We start from the raw sequence: 18,160 nt of genomic DNA on the forward strand, positions 1-18,160 counted from the left end.
AATTTCATTTTTCATTATGGCCAAGTAGAACTCCATTGTGTACACATTTTCTTTATCCATTCATCCATTGATATATACCTAGGTTGGTTCCATAGTTTGGCCACTGTGAATTATGCTACTATAAACATGGATATGCATGTATCATTGCAGTATGCTGACTTTAATTCTTTAGGATAAATTCTAAGGAGTATAACACTAATCTTAAACTAAAAAACAAATGAACCAAACAGAGAGAAATATAACAAAGATTTTTATGATAACAACTTGAAGATAAAAACTTAAATGCACAGTAAGTCATCTTTCTAATGACAAGACAAATTTAAAAATTTCTCTCCATTACTAGTAGCAATAATTCCCGCTGATAATTGTGATTATTTGATATGCTGTACACAAATAATACTTCTGTATATAATCTTATAGAATTTGGATTTAAGAAAATACTTATTTATTAGACCTGGGGACAAAAATTTTCTACTAAACTATTTCCATTACATCCACCCACTCCATCATTTTTAATGTACCTCAAGACTACTCACTGATGTTTCCCTGGGCATAAAAAGTGATGGTAGATTTGGGATATAAATTACAACCATTCAGTTATTTTCCTCTATTATTTTTTCAGTAATAAACCATAAATTTAGCATGTAGATTTATAGGTATAATGTAAGTGCATTTCTAATTTGAAAATGGTCATGGCATATACTTCCTAGAGTTTGGAGCAAGTCCTCTCTGCTTCCTGACTGTTTACTGGTTTTGGAAGACATGAAAGTTTCTTATATACCAAGCAAATGTTAATAAAAGGGGCAGTAGTTCCATCTTCCTTTGAAGGGTGATGTTTCAATGAGGAAAGGTCATGCAACCAAGGTAGACACCTTCGGCCCTCAGTAAACAGAGTGACTGGATTTTCCTGTTTCTCCTACTGAGACCAGAGTGTTACTTGAGTGAGGAAACTCATCATGAATGTCACTGGATTTAGAGACTATTACGAGTCTTCTTGCTGATTCAGTCCTTATTAACAACCCCACAGTCCCAGAGATTCATAGCCAAGCTCATTGAGTTACTAACTCACTACAAATTAACAGAAATAAAAGTTGAACAAACTGATGTTATTCACGACAAAGATGAAAAACATGCTAACCAGCAGGGGGGTGTTGAGGGCAGAGGGGCTCATTGTTTTCAGAATCAAGCTTCTTCTACACAAGAACCTGAGCTGAAATGGAGCTGTTGGCCCCAGGCATCTAGAGATAAATGTACACTTCTGCAGAAAATGTTCCAGATCCTGAGTAACAACAGCACAAATTAGATAATACTCTGTCCTTGTTTAATTCTGTACATAATTTGTGTTGCAAAATATAACCTTGAGGCAAATAGCAAAAACATAGCTTGGCTGTATTTCCTTCTTTCTCTTAATACTGACAAAAAAAAAAAAAAGTCTTCATGAGTGGTCTCTTCCTGTGCCTTAAAGTCTTTTTGTCTTTCCACCCCCTCCGCAGTACTGAAGATTGAACCCAGGGGTGTTCTATCACTAAGCTATATCCCCAGCCCTTTTGTTTTTAATTTTAAGACAAGGTCTTGCTAAGGCCAAGGCTGGCCTCAAACTTGTGATCCTCCTGCCTCAGCCTCCTGAGTCACTGGGATTAAGGGCATGTGGCACACCCTAAAGTCTTTCATGTGATAAGGTCATGTTAAATGATCATGAGTGTACCCAGTCTTTGGAGGTTGAAGGTGCCCACTCCACAGAACTGAAGCCCTTTGTCCCTTTTCATCTACACCTTTCTCCAGCAGGACCCTGGGAAGACTTTCAGAAAGTCATGCTAGGGAGCTTCCCACACTCAATTTCCTGGTTTTCCTTGGTTCTCTGTAGTGCTGAGCCCAGCAGGTCACCTATCAGCTGTATCTGCAAATCAAACACAGCGGTGTTAGTCCTGGAAGCACTTAGTCCTCCTCCAGGGATGAGGACTGGTATGTATTGTCTGCATTTAAACAAGAGTATCTTGTATTGCTTGCCTACGTACCTGTAACTTCAAATTTTATGTTAAGTGCTTTCGTCATTTAAACTTTGGGGCTTTGCCCGAATATGACTGTGTTTCTCTGATAAAACAAATCCGAGTCTTTCTGTACTTTTGGGTTTTCTCCTGCTCACTGTATAATTCACATTTAGTCACTTAACTCCCCTGCTCATTTCTGATCTATCATGTGCAGTGTTAGGACCAATAACCAGTAAATAATAATATCTTGATTTTACAAAATGCTATCCTTCCAGGAAGACTTCCTGAGGCATGTGGGTGTGGTTCACAAACCCCAGGGAGAAAGGTTTGTTATGCATTCAGTTTTTACATTTAAGTTCTACCTAATAAATGCAGCTACAGAGTACAAGACTTTTAAATAATTTATTGGGATTGTATGTTACATTTTCTTTAAAGCATGTTATCCAAAACCTCTGGTTGTTCTCTTCTGACACATGCTATCCAAATCAAGTTGCATGGCTAATACTTCATGGTAGCCTCTGGAAGCAGTCAACAATGTTAATAATCACCAGTACAGCCAGAGACCTGACTTTAGCAGGTATCAGGAAAGATATTTTGTTACTTTTTAACTGACATAATTTTTATATCCAGGTCAAATGCAGGTTCTGTCCCTTTTAATGAAGTTTAGTAGTTTCCGCAGCACATGCCTGACAGGCCACTAAAAACAGCTTCCACTGCCACAACACAAAAAACGAAACTGCCCAAAGAACTGGGTGGCACAGAGATCATCAGGACAGGAACACGAGAACTGGCCTTGCCAGGGTTCAAAGGTCTGAGTGAGAACTCCAGGAGCCAAGTCTGAGTCTCTATAGTACAAACAGCCAGGCAGAAGGTCTCCCTGGAACATAGTGTTCTGTTGCATTTCCAATAATCCTGTATCTGGGCATCTGGGCAGGGCCTCCACTGCTCACAAAGCACCTCTTCCCCAGGGCTTACCTCTAGGAAGACGACAGAATAGACGCAGGGAAAAGCAGCCAGACCATCACCAAGTCACATTCCTACTGACTGAAACTGAATCTCTGGAGACTAAAGTCTCAGAGCAGTTGTTTTTGAGGGAGCAGTGATATGATGGACATTTCCTCCTCTAGACTCAGAGTCCAGAACTTTTTATTATCTAAATATTCCTATTAGGCACTGAGATTTTCCCATGCTGTAGTCATGCCCAGTGAAATTTATAAGTTCTATAATATAATAAACAAGAGTTATAAAGGAAGAAGAATAATCAGTGACGCAAAGCATGAAGAGAGCAGAAATAAAACAGCATATGAGGGCATACAGCATCATGTCATAAAAGAAAGAACTACAAAAAAACAAGCAGAATATTACCCTCAAATATTTAAAACTGAAGTTTGAAATGCTCAAATGTAACACAACTAGCACACATAGGATCAATCACTATTATATAGATAAACAGAGATTGTATTTGGTTCTTAGCAAATGAAAGACTTCCATTTTCTTGTTTTGGTTGAAAATAGGAGAAGGGGAATCAGGGTAAATGGATAGGGTTTGCACCAGAGCTTAACAGCAAATAAAAATATGTGTGTGTGTGTGTGTGTGTTTCACACACACATTTCTGCTCATTTCTGCTTTCACATTGGAACAGACTCTTGGAAACCTCAGAATAAATTTTAATTTTCTTTTAACTCAGTTTTATTTTTAGGTTTTTATGGTATCAGGTTTAAATTCATCCATTTAAATTGCAACCACAAGATTTTGTATATACTTTTCATTTAACATTGTAGAGACAAATGTAAATTCATAACGTCTGCAAAACAGCCCTTAACTTCGTATACCATATTTACTGAATTAATGAAACTCTTCCCATCTTTCTTCCTGAATATGCTTTCTGAGTATCCTGAGCAGCTTCCCTCTGCCATGCCTTTCCACAACAATGTTCTGCCTCACTATGGGCCCAGAGCAACAGTCTGCACCCCCTGGACTAAACCTCTGAAACTGTGAGCAAATTTTGGGGTGATATTTTCCACTCCTTGATCAATAGTTGACAGATCTAAGTCCTCAGATAACTTGAGGACCAGGACCACAACTAGTCTCTGAACTCCAGATGGAGTGCTCTTTGAGATATATCATTCGCTTCCTTCTAAAGTGCTACTCTTTTTTTCTAAAACACTACTCTTGAAGTAAATAAAAATGTATTGATCATTCAAAGTCAGTTTGGAACAAATAGCAGTAATGGTAAAGTTTTTATAGTAAAATCTCACGTGAGAAACTGCAGAACTCCTTGCAGTGTGGCTGGATGTGCGTCTTCCAGTGGAAGGCACTAGAGGGCAGTGCACTCTTCAGAACACCGTCCTTCTGGGTTTGGATGAACTTCTGGGAGTGAGGACCTATAATGTTAGGCATACTTATTAACAGCTTTAAATCTAACAGGACGCATAAATAATACTGGCCTACTGCCCCTTTTGACTTCAGTTGCTGAAGTGGGAATTTAGCTGTGGGCCTTTTCTTCCCTCCCTCCCCAAGCATAAAGACACTAATATTTAACACAACAGGAACTTGAAACTCACATTTTAATATCAACTTCATACTTTGAAGCAAAAAAAAAAAAAAAAAAAAACTACATATTTATCAATTGACTGGGGATGTAGCTCAATGGTAGAGCCCCTGCATGTGTGAGACTCTGGGCTCAATCCCCAGTACCACTACCAAAAAAGAAAATTAGTAAAAGTAGAAGCAAAGAACAGAGAGAGAGCAGAATGCTATCAGAAAATTACTGCTGCATGAGTCTTGCTGAAGTTTAAATGAGTGGTGAGGAATAGAAGGAACCAAGGAATCAGAGTGAGCAAGGGACAGTCACAGAGGGTGTGCATGCTGGGAAAGAGGTTACACTTCTGTAAGTAGATTTAGAATAGCTTTAGCAGAGAGGGACAGAGACAGATTGACACTTTATACATATCATTCAGGTAGCTATGGGAGGTGGCTAATCTAGAAACAGGAGCCATTTAGGACCCTGCTATACTGGTTCAAACAAAAGAAGGTGCATTTGAGATAGGATATTGGTGGTAGGAGTGGAGTCATTTGAGAAACACATAAGAGGGAAAACCGTCAGGATCTAGTAGTCATTTGGATGAAGGGATTGAGGAAGAGAAAAAGTCAAGGCTGACATTTCACAACTTAGGTTACTGAGTAGAAAACAAAGTAACACATAAATAGAGATTGGAGGGAAATGCTACATTTGGGTTTTGAGGAATAGATTCAGAAATATCTGAGGAGTACCAAAGCAAAGATAACTAGCAGGTGATAGAATTGGTGAGTCTGAAGTTTGCAAGAACAGTCTGAGTTGGGGGATTGAATGAGAGTCATTAGCATACAGGTGGCAGTTGAAATGCTGAGAGTGGATAAATTTGCCCTAGAAGAGTATCAGTACTGAGAAGAGCAGTGGGCTTGTGGGCTGACAGCAGACACCTGGGTACCCCAGTATGTAACTGGTGGGTGCAGGAAGAGGAGCCCATGGTTTAAGATGAACAGAAACAAACAAGACAAACAGAGAGAGTAATAACACTGCTAGGGGCAGCAGAACTCATAATGAACACTGCCAAATGCCCTAGAAATGCACAACAAGACCACGTCTGGAAAATGTTCGTTGGATTTTAGAATTAGAAGAATTCAGGTGAGCTTAACAAAAACAGCAGCCAGATTGTGTGGTGGTGCAGAGTGAATGAATGGCACATAAAGTGGTTACTCTTTCAAGATGTTTGGGTGAAATAAGAGGTGGGACACTCTCAAGGGGACAGGATGTCAAAGGTAGATTTACATTTTTTTTTTTTCTTGCAGCGCTGGAGATTGAACGCAGGGCATTGTGCTTGCAAGGCAAGCACTCTACCAACCAAGCTATATACCCAGCCCCTAGATTTACTTTTTAACGAATGAGAGGGAAACCAGTAAGTTTAGTCTGAAGGGTACCTATCCCTGCAAGAGGAAAGTTGATGTTTCAAGAGGCAGGGTGACTGGAGCCTGGTCTTGGCATACGTAACTGAAGTCAGCGTGGAACAAAAGAGGGCACCACATCTTTTAAAACTGGAGCAAGATGATGAGGGGTTATGGCTGCATCTCAGATTTCCGGTATGGGGGAGGCAAGAAAGAGGAGTACCCTATTGTCTCTGTAGCAGGATACCTTATTGAGATATCATTTTCGATTACTCTTATTATCATAGTCTAATATAATGGTAATCCTACTATAACATACTACAGTAGAATGGACAAGCCAGATTTTGTGCTTGTGAGCTCCTGGTCTTAAATCTAAAAGTAAAGATAACCTTTGTGTTTCTAGACAAAAAATGAGTTGGGGGATACCAGAGTAGCAATTCCCTCCTTGGCTTTTGTTTAAAGTATTGTTTAATCAGAAACCTATAAATAGTCCCTATTATACCTACAACATGACTATGTTCATACCTACCCAAGGAGACAGAGTAGGTGTTGAGGTTGAAGGAGGTGAATGACAGGACCCCAGGTTGACTTTTCTGAGACAGAGAAAGTGACCAATGATCACAAGCTGTTTAAGTGATGCAGTGCCAGCTCTTCCTAGGCATTTCCCTGAAGATGGCAGCATCTCTGATGGACTGGCATGTGAATTTGAGGGGTACTGAGTTCCTGGTCATGAGCACCAGGCCACCTTGCCCAAGTTGCACCAGGGATGAAATGGGGATGAGTGGATTTGGGAATGGAGCCTCCAGCCTTTGAATGGACATTCTAGTCTGGACAATAAACAGTTTAGCAGTGACTGTGACAAGCTGCAGAAGGGAGGTCTCTCCCCTGATTTTCTGATCTGAGTCCTCCTCTCTGGATGCCTACCAGTCCCTGGAGAGCAGAGCCTATAATAATGACTACTGAGCATTGGCACTCTGAAGAAGGAAATTTGAATTAAAAAAAAAAAAAGATGAGATATGACATTTCTTGCACCTGAGTATGTTGAAGAAACTTCATCCTTAATACATGTCAATTTTCTTTCTGAGGCTCAGATGCACACCCTTCTCACATATCTTACAGACAAGTATAAATAAGGTTCAGAGAGGCTGAGTGTTGCAACTAAAACCACACAGCTCAGCAGAGCTTCAATCTGTTCTCTCTTATTCTATATTAGTTAAAATAGGTGCCCTTTCCAGCAGTTGCCCACCTGAGCAATCACAACAAGGTGTCCACTTCTTCCCCATCTGCTGTTGCTCCACACAGAGGCTGCCTTCACTTCAGGCCTCACCACAAAAAGCTTGGGCTGTCCAGCTGCCTCCCCACAGCTGACCTTTGGTCATAGGAGGAAAACATCTCAGCTATGAGCCATTCCCTGGCCCTACCTGACACCTGGCAGCCCTAGCCAGAACCAGAAGGTTGTGCCCTGTGCAGCTAATAAGACAGCAGAAACTGAAGGACTCAGAAGACCCATGGGCTCTCCTTCCTTACCATCCCTCCACTTAAGCAAAAGGGAGTGGAGTCTTCCCAGCAGGCCAGGGGTGGACCCAGCCCCCTAGTGCACTTCATTAACAGTAAAAGGCTGCTCCTTCTAGTTTCTCTAAGTCTTTTCCAAATACACAGCTCCTTATCTGACTGTTCAGAGAACAGCAGAAGCTTCCCCTGTTAAAGCCCCCACCAAGAACACCCTGTATGGGTCATTCTAACTCTGGCACACACTGAGTCCTGGAAGTAAAGACAGAGGCAGAGGAGCCCTGAACTCTTGTCCCCTGTTAACTAGGTCACCACTTCATGCAGAGGGAGGAGGAGGGGACAAGAAACATTTGCACTTAGCTGATGGGATATTAATGGAATCAGGGAATGTCAAGAAGAGAAGCTATAAAAACACAAGGGCTTCCCCTATAAAATTGGCAGCCCAAACCCCAGAACCTTCAGGAGAGAAAGGCAAACAACAAAGAAAACAGAAATCAACACATTGAGTGATAATGGCCAAAAGCAAACCACATGACTGGTGCTCAAGGTACAGGTATTGTCCAAATCAGGATCCCAAGTCAGGTAGGGAAGGAGAGCCTGGGTGGCTGTTCACACACCTTTATAGCAAACTCTAGACCCTGTAGGGGAGGCTGTGGGGCAGCTCAGCAGGTGCCTATGGAAACCCTCAGGAGCTTAAACAGTGTCAACAGTTGGAAGTGTGAGCTAAACCATTTTCTTCAAGAAAACTATCCCCTTTCGCATCTCATTTCTAGATTTTCATGCCATTGTTGCTCTGTCCCCAAATCTGGCACACACACTCTGCAAATTGATTTTAAGAGTACATAATCATCTTCACTTTAGCAGTTATATGTTAATTTGTATCCTCACCCACTACTGACAATAAGCAATTGTAGTTGTCTAATTTATGATTAAACAATTTGCTCAGGTCAGACAAAAAAGTCCAAATTGATTTAAAGAAAACCATCCCAGAAAAATTAACCAAGACATATGCAATAACCATCCATCTGGGAAACACCACCCAGGATACTTCCAAATAAGAAGCAAATTCACCTGCAGTCAATTCTGTCTCAATATGAGAATGAAGGAGAAATGGAAGCTTGAAACACTGTGTTATGATAAACCGAGCTCTCCTTCCCTGCGTGGGTACCCTGAAGGTTTGTGGTTTGGGTTTGTGGGGGAAGGAGTGTTTTGAATTGATCTCTTGGCTAAATTTTTCTGACAGGTATCTTTTATTTTCTTACCTTACATTTGGGGGACTCTCAGCCTCCTTTTTCCCAGCTCATTGCCAGGGTCAGTGATTAGGTGAGCTTCGAAGGGCTTCTCGTTCCTAACAGAGACCTCCTACATAAGGACCCGCAAACCGACAAGAGTGATTCTAGCACCTTCTGTCAATGACCTGTTGACAATGTGACAACAAACAAATTTTAGCCCATGAATGAGTGTATTCCCATCTTTCCTCTTCATCTCGTCATCATTTAAGTCTGAAAAAGCAAAACCAGTCAGACAAGGATTTAATCCATAGTAATCTCTACATTGAAAACCCTTCCAAATCAGTGACATTTCTGTCTACAAACCCACCAGGCAGTAACTTGACTCAGTACCAGGATAAAGTTGAGATTCAGTAAATATTTAATATTGTCAATGAAATAATTTCTTTAAATTTTGACCTTTGATTCAGCTAGTTTCTTGCAGAAGGTAAATAGAAGCAAGAAGAGGTAGGACTATTTTTGTCCTGGTGAGCATATAGAAACAAGAGGAATAAGCCACAATAAAACACAAGCAGTGATCAAGCTGAAAAACAAGAATGACTTGGCAATTTGTTTAAAAGAAATGAAGTTTTTTTTTTTTTTTTTTCAATTGATCAAGTTTATTAATGCTATTTGTGTAGTCTATGCCTGTCTGTTTGTTGCATAATTAAGAAGTAGGGGATCCCACATAATTGCCCTTCAGTCAACTCCCACCTCCCCCTTTGGTTTGTTTTTATGGTGTTCTGCACATAAACAAGAGAACAAGAATGGGACATATTTCCAGTAGCAAGGAAAGAGAAAAGAGAAGTAAAAGTGGAGTCACTGGAACTAGGTTTGAGTCTTCCTCCAATTTAAAACCAGAAGTTTTTGCAATCTGGGGCAAGCCACTTCATCTCCCCAGCCCTCAGTTTTTCAGTATAAAATAAGATCATAGAACTCTTGAGTCATGATTTCCTAGCCATGAGTCCACAGCTTCTGTAAGGGTCTTACATAAAACTTCTAAAATTGAATATAGCATGTGGAATGTGGGGTATATATATATGTGTGTGTGTATATATATATATATATATATATACGTACTTTTCTGGGAAAAAAAGTTCATAATTTTTATCTGATTTGCAAGTGTCAACAATGATTATTCTAGATGACATTTAAGGTCATTTCCTGGACTTTCATTTTATTATTTAATAGATCAAAAAATCACAGGAGGCAGTAAAGACACATGAATGTGAGTGATGGAAAATAAGTAGAGGAAAAAAAAAAAAAAAAAGAAGAAGTGATTTCTTTCTTTATTCTGTACCAATGCTGGGCACCCATGGGTTCTTTATCTTCTCCCAAAGTCACTCCAGGCTCTACACAGCCATGAATAATGGGCCAGCTCCACAGAAGACAGGAACCCTGCATACAGCATATAGGACATATCACCTCTGTTGTTATGAAGTCAATAAAGAATTCTTGAACTTTCACAGACTCGATTTACCAACTCCCATCACATCTTATTTCATTAACTTTGACTGAAAGGAAGATCTTTCATGACACTATCAAGGGAAGCTTGAGAATGATGGAAGCCATATGATGATTGTTAGTGGCTTCTCAAAAGCATGGCTTCAGTGCTTTCTAAAGGGACATAGTCAGTAAACTGAGTAGTAACTGAAGAAGAAGGGGGTGAGAAGAAGCAATCATGAAATAATAAACTACTGACAGGATATAACATTTAAAAATCCAAAGCTGGCATATTTGTCCATCAAGTGAGGACCCTCTGGAGATATCATCATGATTACTTTGTATTTACTAGGATAGAGAGGAGCAGGCACTAAACCTTCCTACTTTCTGTGGGCACAGGGTCAGGGCAAAGGGTGTCTGAGGAAAGGACCTCTCTTCTGTCCATGCCCTAAAGCCCAGCTAACTCTTCACAAATAAAGGAGAAAAGATGCCTTAGGTGAATCATATAAAATTGTTGTCTTTGTAAATTAAAAAATGGTCAAATATCAACAATTCATATGGATCAACCTAATATACACAATACTCCCAGAGAGGACATTCTAACCATTTTGGCATTGACAAGGTGTTCCTGACTCATCGTTCTTTGGCAGAAATAATCAACACTCAGGAGGAAAAGACAAAGGATGGGTAATTCACTGCAAAATCAAGTTGGACCATTCTTTGTGATTAAAATAATATTTTAAAAAGGAAAATATTCAAATTTCAAGTTCTCTTTTAAGTCAATCCAGAAAATAAAGGTATGCTTCTTACAGAATTCACTTTAACAAGTCTATATCCGGAGCCTCATTCACACATCAATATAGACTGCTGAGTAGAGGGATATTTGCAGGGTTTCTTGAGATTAATCTGATAAGAAAGGAGAAATCCTTCACTAAACGGGGAATAGCTAACCCATAGGAAATTCTTGCTAACAAAGCAAGGCACTGGGGTCCTCACTACCATGCCTGAGCTTGTTAGATCTGACAGTAACTATCATGGCTATGTTAAAAACAGGAAAATGTTAGGGGCATGAAAAGTAGACCGTGACTTATTGTGCCCACGTTCCTGGGTGTTGAGCTTCCTAAAAACTAGCTCTGGTTTGGCTATTTCTAGCTGCACCTCCCTAGGGAAACCGGGCAGGGGAGCCTGCATTCTAGCAGGGTCACCAGTGAATTTACAGCTTCTGTCAGCAGGAATAGGGCTCTTCTCAGTTGACATTCCAAGCAAGGTCCATCTGTTTGTTCAGCTTTTTCCTGAGGGGGCCAGAAAGAACCTACATTAATCTTGCAATAAGGTAAAATTTCTAATTTAAAAAAAAAAAAAAAAAGTTGAGTTTGAGTCAAAATAGTAAAGCAAGCATCGTGATATTTTAAAATTCATAATTTTCATCAATTTAAACCTGCATGTCTTGCTATCATTTTCTGAGAGGTTTTCTTCCACATAATGAGGTTACTTGCACACTCACCCATATACATGTGGTTCAGGGAGGACTCATAGTCTCAACTGGACTTTCAGTTATTATCAATGAATCCACAAATATTGATAATAATAATAGTACATAATAGATTATAATAAAAGTTAGAATATTAATTATAATAATAAATTCAAATACTGATAAAATTCTTTATCAAGAAAGAAGTCAGACATATTCTTGCCAAATAGGTTGGGAAAGTAAGAATTAATAAAATTACTTTAAAGATACCAAATACAACATAGTAAGGTTTTTAGCAATAATTCCCAAAATGCCTAAAATATTTCATAACTAGTATAGGGGTAAAGAGAGGATTTCAAATGGGAGCTGGAGAAGTCCAGGGTGATTTGAGGAGTCAGAACTTTTAGGTGATGGCTTTTTGTTTTGCTTCATTTTTCCATGATTACAGAGGGAAGAAAAGTTATATTAAGTAGGGAGTGAGGAGAAGAAACAGGACAGGGCATGTTTGGCAGTTAGTAACTATAAAGCAGCTTGGCTGGAAGTGGTGGGTCAGATCTTTTCTGACAGAAGCTAGGACCTAGCTCAAGTCTTAAGTCAGAGGTTCTGAAACACTGTTGGAGGTCATGCAACTTTTTTTCCAGCAGTGTATTTGTGAGGAAGACTGATGATGTGTTAACCTCTCACTCTAGTAAGATCATTAACATAGAATCTCCCTTGGTTTCTGCTGCTCTGAACAGAGAAGATACACAAATGTCCAGAAGTAGGAAAATCTAACAGCAAAGACTCAATTTTGTAGCTAATTCACATCCAACAAAGTGGGGTATGGAGGATGAATGGGAGAAAGGAAGGAAGGGAAGGAAGGAAGGAAGGAAGGGAGGAAGGAAGGAAGGAAGGAAGGAAGGAAGGAAGGAAGGAAGGAAGGAAGGAAGGAAGGAAGGAAGGAAGGAAGGAAGGAAGGAAGGAAGGAACGGAGGGAGGGAGGGTAGGAAGGGAGGGAGGGACAGACTAAATTCATGCTTCATGATTCCGACCTACAAAGAAAAATCAGAAGACAACTCCATTCAGCAGTTTAAAAAATTCATCCAGGCCTTCTGGGCAATCTCTGTGGTCTGGGAGCTCAGCATGTGGCCTTACAAAGTTGATCTAAACTTTGAGTTTTTAGCATTTTTCAGAACAGCAGTTACAAATAGCAACTGTGATCATAGGAATAACTATTTCATAGCCAATGGAAAGGTTGAGACAAGGCCTGCAGCACAGGATAAAAGAAAATAATAAACAAAAGTCAGTAATTTTATCTGAAGTCATGCCTTTCTTCATTCTAAATCAGTTGAGTTGCTGGTGAAGATTGGACTTATTGGGATCACCTTATGGAGACAGCAGAATGGCAGTAAAGCAGAGTACCACCTTCACAGTACCTAAGATTTGTACAGCATCTTATGAACTGTAAAGCTTTGGGGGGGGAATTATTATTATTATTATTATTATTATTATTATTATTATTATTATTGGTACCAGGGTTTGAACCCCGAGGCACTCTACCACTGAGCCACATACCGAGCCATTTTTATTTTTTTATTTTGAGAAGGGGGTGTCGCTAAATTGCTTAGGGCCTCACTGAGTTGCTGAGGCTGGTCTTGAACTTGTGATCCTCCTGCCTCAGTGTCCGGAGCCACTGGAATCACAGGCATGCACCACTGCACTGCCCTGTGAAGTAACTTCGAGTATTTAAAACTCTCATGAGTAGGGAAAGCCAACAGCATGGTTTTGTTTCTCAAAACGGAAATTTCAAAGTTCTCGAAACATCAGGGGCTGCCCTAAGTCATCCCCAGAGTAGTCACTGAATCAATCTTCGGACCTCCAGTCCAATGGTCTCTCCACCACAAAATTGTTTCCTCTGCCTTAGAAGCACAACACCATTCAAAATCATTATAAAGAGAACCTGCTCTTTTATTCTGTGCTAATCCAGAAGGCCCCTACGTGTCTTGAAAACTTTATTTCTGATTCCAAAAATACATTTCTCTTTCACTACTTTACCCAGATAAGGTCACAATCTGGGGGGTCACTGTACCTTTCCCAAAGGAAAAGAATTAATGCTCTCAGAGATCCTTTGTATAAAATTAATGCTTGTATCTCCTATGCAAAGGATGGTGCTGTTTACCTACCATTATTAAAACTGAGAAAATAGTTACACAAATAGTTTTTCATGTCCTATGGATCAGATGAGGAATCCCTTAGTTACCAGAGGTATCACACTAATTCCTTCCTTTGCTTTCTAGAGGTTAAAGCAGTGAAAGTGATGATCATGGTAATGACTGTCCCTCACTGAGAAGGTGCCATATGCTGAGAACTCTAGGAAGTCCTTCAGACGTGCTACCTGCTTTAATCCTCACAGCAAAGCAGGGGGTTAGGTGTTATTATTATAAACAATAACAACTGTCTTTATTAATTATTGCTAATAAATTTGAGACTCAGAAAACGCAATGAATTCTGTCCAAAGTCACACATGGAATTCATCAGAGTGAAATGTAAAGTAGGGTTAGTTTTCCTCCAAAACCATCCCCTACCCATTACATTATACAGAAGGCACATTCTACCACCTTCATGGTTGCTCAGGTATTTGCTTCTCCTTCATCCAGCCCTCAACTGTGTCAGAGAAGAACAGTTACCACTCACAAATACAAACAATGTTGGGCAATAAATTTTGGTCCCTAAACATTTAAATCAATGTTGACACTAACATAAGTATAAAATCAGATAAGATGGAAAAATGGAATTTGAAGGACTTTTAAAAGATCATGGGCTCCATTAATATTCACTGGAAATCTATGTGCTACGTAATGCACATAGCTAGAAGCTGAAGATGGAAAAAATGAAAAGTCCTAATTCCTATCTTTGAAGTACTCACATTCTTAAGGAAAATACAGGCATATAAACAAAAGGTAAGAATACAATTAACTAGTATTATAATGAGGTAGACCTACACTAATAAGAATAATCAACCCTGTTATGGATCCTGGGGAGGTTTTCCAGAATAATATGCTTGGGCTGGGTCTTGAAGTATATATAGAAGTTTTACAAATAAAATTATGTGGGAATGACACTCCAAACAAAGAAAAAGAGAACACAGGAAAGGGATGGTATAAAACCACGTGCAATTTTTGCAGATTTTGAATAGTTCAGTATGGTTGAAATGCAGGATAGGAGAAAGGCAGTAGAGATACGATTAACCAGGCTGTTCATGGAAGGCTTTGTAAGTCATTCAGTGGAAGATAAGATACCACCAAAGTCAGGAAAGAGATTATTACGGTCGATTGGAAAAGATAGAATGTGGGACTGAACTGAAGCAAGAGCACTGGAAAAAATGGGTCAAAGAGGAAAGGTACTGTTTAATAGGTGAAGGGGTGGGGAGAGAACTGAGGATCACGTCCAGATTCTTAGTTCAGGTTGGATAAATGAACAATCAAGTCACCAGAAAAGGTAAGGAGTTCAGTTGGGAATAGCTTCAGAGAGAGCATCCCTACAAGCCTGTGCTGACTGTTCTGCAGGTGCCGAGATGCCTGGAGAGACTCAGTCATGTACATCATCAAATTAGGTCCTTGTGTCCCAGTCACAAAGTCTCCATGCCCATTGGAGGTATCCAGGTGACCTTTCTCACCGTGAAATATATTTGCATATTGGATTTATGTTGCTTCCTTCATTCTAAGAAATTGGAGCTGATTTTCCCCCCGCTTCAAATAAACTCACATAGGAATTGCCTAATCCACTATTTTTTTTTTCATAGAGGCTCTAGTCTTGAACTTTAATTTCCTACCAATCAACCATTTCTCAAACATATTCACAAAGGATTGTATGGAGCAACGACCTACTTTATATACAAGAAACTGTTTATTCTTGTCACTTCATAAAAGTTAAGTAGGACCTAGGGGAAAATGTGGCATTCATAGTAGTGTACTTTGTCATGAAAAAAAAAAAAAATAAATGAGTTCTTAAATAACACACATTAAGAGACAATATGTGAAAAACTTGACAAGTTTTTTATTGTTTAATTGGGTACCGGCCAAATAGGGTACAGTGTCATGTTTTTCTCTATAATTGCTTTGATTTCAAATGAAGGATTACTACAAGATGACATGGCAGAGGTAGGGGGAAGAATTCCTTCTGTTTTAAAGATTAAAGTGTAAAGGTGGGGTAGAAATGAAATGATAAGACTGATGTGTGTCTGAGTAAGCAAGAAAGGCTAATAGAGAATTGTTAGAAGATGCTGTAATTATGATTAGGATAAAGGCCAGTTCAGTTAAGCGGTCACATCTGGCTCCTAGTGGTATCAGTCTGCATAATGGAAATAATGAGTTAATAAGATTGCTGGAATCTCCTGTGAATATTAGACTTATTTCCTCAGTGAGTCAGACTTAGAATGTCAGAGAGATCAATTTATGTGATTACAATTAATAAGGTAATTAAGAAATAGAGACAGCTCAAGAGGATGTTGCCTGATAATTAATAACCAGCTGGAAAGGATGAGGGTCCTAGGAAACAGTGAATTAAATAAAAATCAGCTTGGAGAATGTCTATCAATAGGATAGGGGCTACACTTTAAGGCAGTCGAGGTTAGCCAATCCCAAAAAACCAAAGGCCAAATGTTTTCCCTGATAAGTGGATGATGATGTATAATGGGGGGACGGGGATCAGGGGGTGGGAGGTGAGAAAAGAATGGAGGAACTTTAGATTATGTAGAAGGACATGGGGGGGGTATGAAAAATCGTGGAATGAGACAGACATCATTACCCTATGTACATGTATGATTACATGAATGGTATGAATCAACATTAATGCACAACCATAAAAATGAAATGATGTACCCCATTTGTGTACAGTGAATCAAAATGCAGTCTGTAAAAAATAATAAATAAATAATTAAAAATAAATAAATAAAACACCATTAACTTTAAAAAAAATCTCAAACAGGGTTTTTGGAATTTCATGTCCTATAACATTTTAGAGTGCTTGAAGAAAGATCAGAAACAGCAGGAAAAAGAAAAAGGGGAATAGAGTCATCTGTGGAAAATAGCAGCCAATCTGCATTAAGGGTCCTGGTCCTGCTCCTGCCTCCCCCACTGCTAGGAATGAAGCACTTCCCTTTGAACCCTCTGTCTCCTCATTTATAAGATGAGATGATTGAACTGTGGCCTCTGTGGGTCCATGCATCTCTGAAATTTCTATTATAAACACTGTCCTTCAACAATGAGAACACAAAAAAACTGCAAATGAACACTTGGACCAGACCAGTGAGTGGTCACTGTCTGCTATTGTTGTTGACTAGGTACCAACAAGTATTGAGGCCCTAGATTTTAAGTATAAAAACGAAAAAGATAAAAGAAAAAGAAAACATGAAAAGAAAGGAACCATCCTATTTCTTCATGTCAAGTCACTGAAAATAAAAAAATGAGACAAAAGAAGGGACTGTAATTGACTTTTCTTTGTGGTTCCTGATACTGATAATTTACTGTTAGTAGAGGTCCAGCTGCTATAAAAAAAAAAGTGGCACGGAGCACTCACCTCACAGGTCAATGCTCCGTTCTGTAAAACAAAGCTTAAAAAATCCTAGGAATTTGTCAAACTAGAAAGTGTTTTTGCTAATTAGACACTCCAGTGGGTGGGTGAGAACATCTTTGAAGGTAATCATCAAATATCTGTGTCTGCAGGGGCAAGTGGCAGAACAGCCAGCCTCCTGCAAGGACCTCACTTCACCCCCCCCGCCCCCACTTCTCCAAAGCATTTAGAAACCTGCAAATCCACAAGTTTCTAGGCAGAAATTTGGCCACTGGACTTGGACTGAAGGATCAGAGCAGGGAGCTGCAGAAGTTCTCTTTCTTCAGACCAAAAAGCAAGGTGGAGTGGTCAAAAGGAAGGGGATTAAGGCTCTCAGACCAACATGCAGGCACCAGAAACAAACAATATGCAGGCAGAATAAAGGCAGTAGCAAACCGAGAGTCCCTTTCTGCTGGTAAATCCACCTGCTGGGAAAATACAAGGTAATGGTGGGTTTCTAACTAGAGTATTGGAGCTGGAGAAAAGTACACATTCTACAAAATGTGGTAAATTTCTTGATAGTTTGAAGCCACATGAGGGTTTTTCAGAAGCAGATATAAAGACACCAGTAGTAGCAGCAAGAAAACAAACCATCCAAACAAGGGAGTGAAACAGTAGAGACATTTTCAAAATTTCTGCCTGCCACGTGGACTGAGCCCTGCCTTCTTCCCTGGGCCTGAGGCTGCTACGCGTTGTCTGACTGGATATAAAGGTCAGAAATGTCTGAATACTGGATCCTCCCCAAGGGTTTCAGATGGCAAGTTCTCCTTTGCAACAAGCACCCAGGCACCTGTCAAACAGAATCTGAATGAACACCATGGCCAGTTCTCAAAGGGGAAAATGAATCACTAAGGGAGAGGAAGCTTACCGAGTAGGTGTAAATAGCTGAGAGCTGTGGTCCAGGCCCAGAGGGGTGAAGAACCAACTGTGAGGCAGAAGGTGAGGCTGATTGCTGGTGTCCCTACAAA

The 18,160-nt window shown here is 39.8% G+C and overlaps 1 long non-coding RNA gene across 1 annotated transcript in view; it reads right to left on the bottom strand.

Moving 5' to 3' along the window:
• Positions 1 to 18,160, bottom strand: part of LOC306663102 — an 87,183-nt gene that overhangs the window by 45,892 nt on the left and 23,131 nt on the right. Inside the window, exons 2-3 of the long non-coding RNA XR_013764349.1 lie at positions 8,684 to 8,923; positions 4,247 to 4,372 (exon numbers count right to left, since the gene is read on the bottom strand). This is a non-coding gene — a long non-coding RNA (uncharacterized lncRNA). The remainder of the gene's footprint in view (positions 1 to 4,246; positions 4,373 to 8,683; positions 8,924 to 18,160) is intronic.

The sequence above is a fragment of the Sciurus vulgaris genome (assembly GCF_902686455.1).
Source record: "Sciurus vulgaris genome assembly, chromosome: 6".
NCBI classification, from domain to species: Eukaryota; Metazoa; Chordata; class Mammalia; order Rodentia; family Sciuridae; genus Sciurus; species Sciurus vulgaris.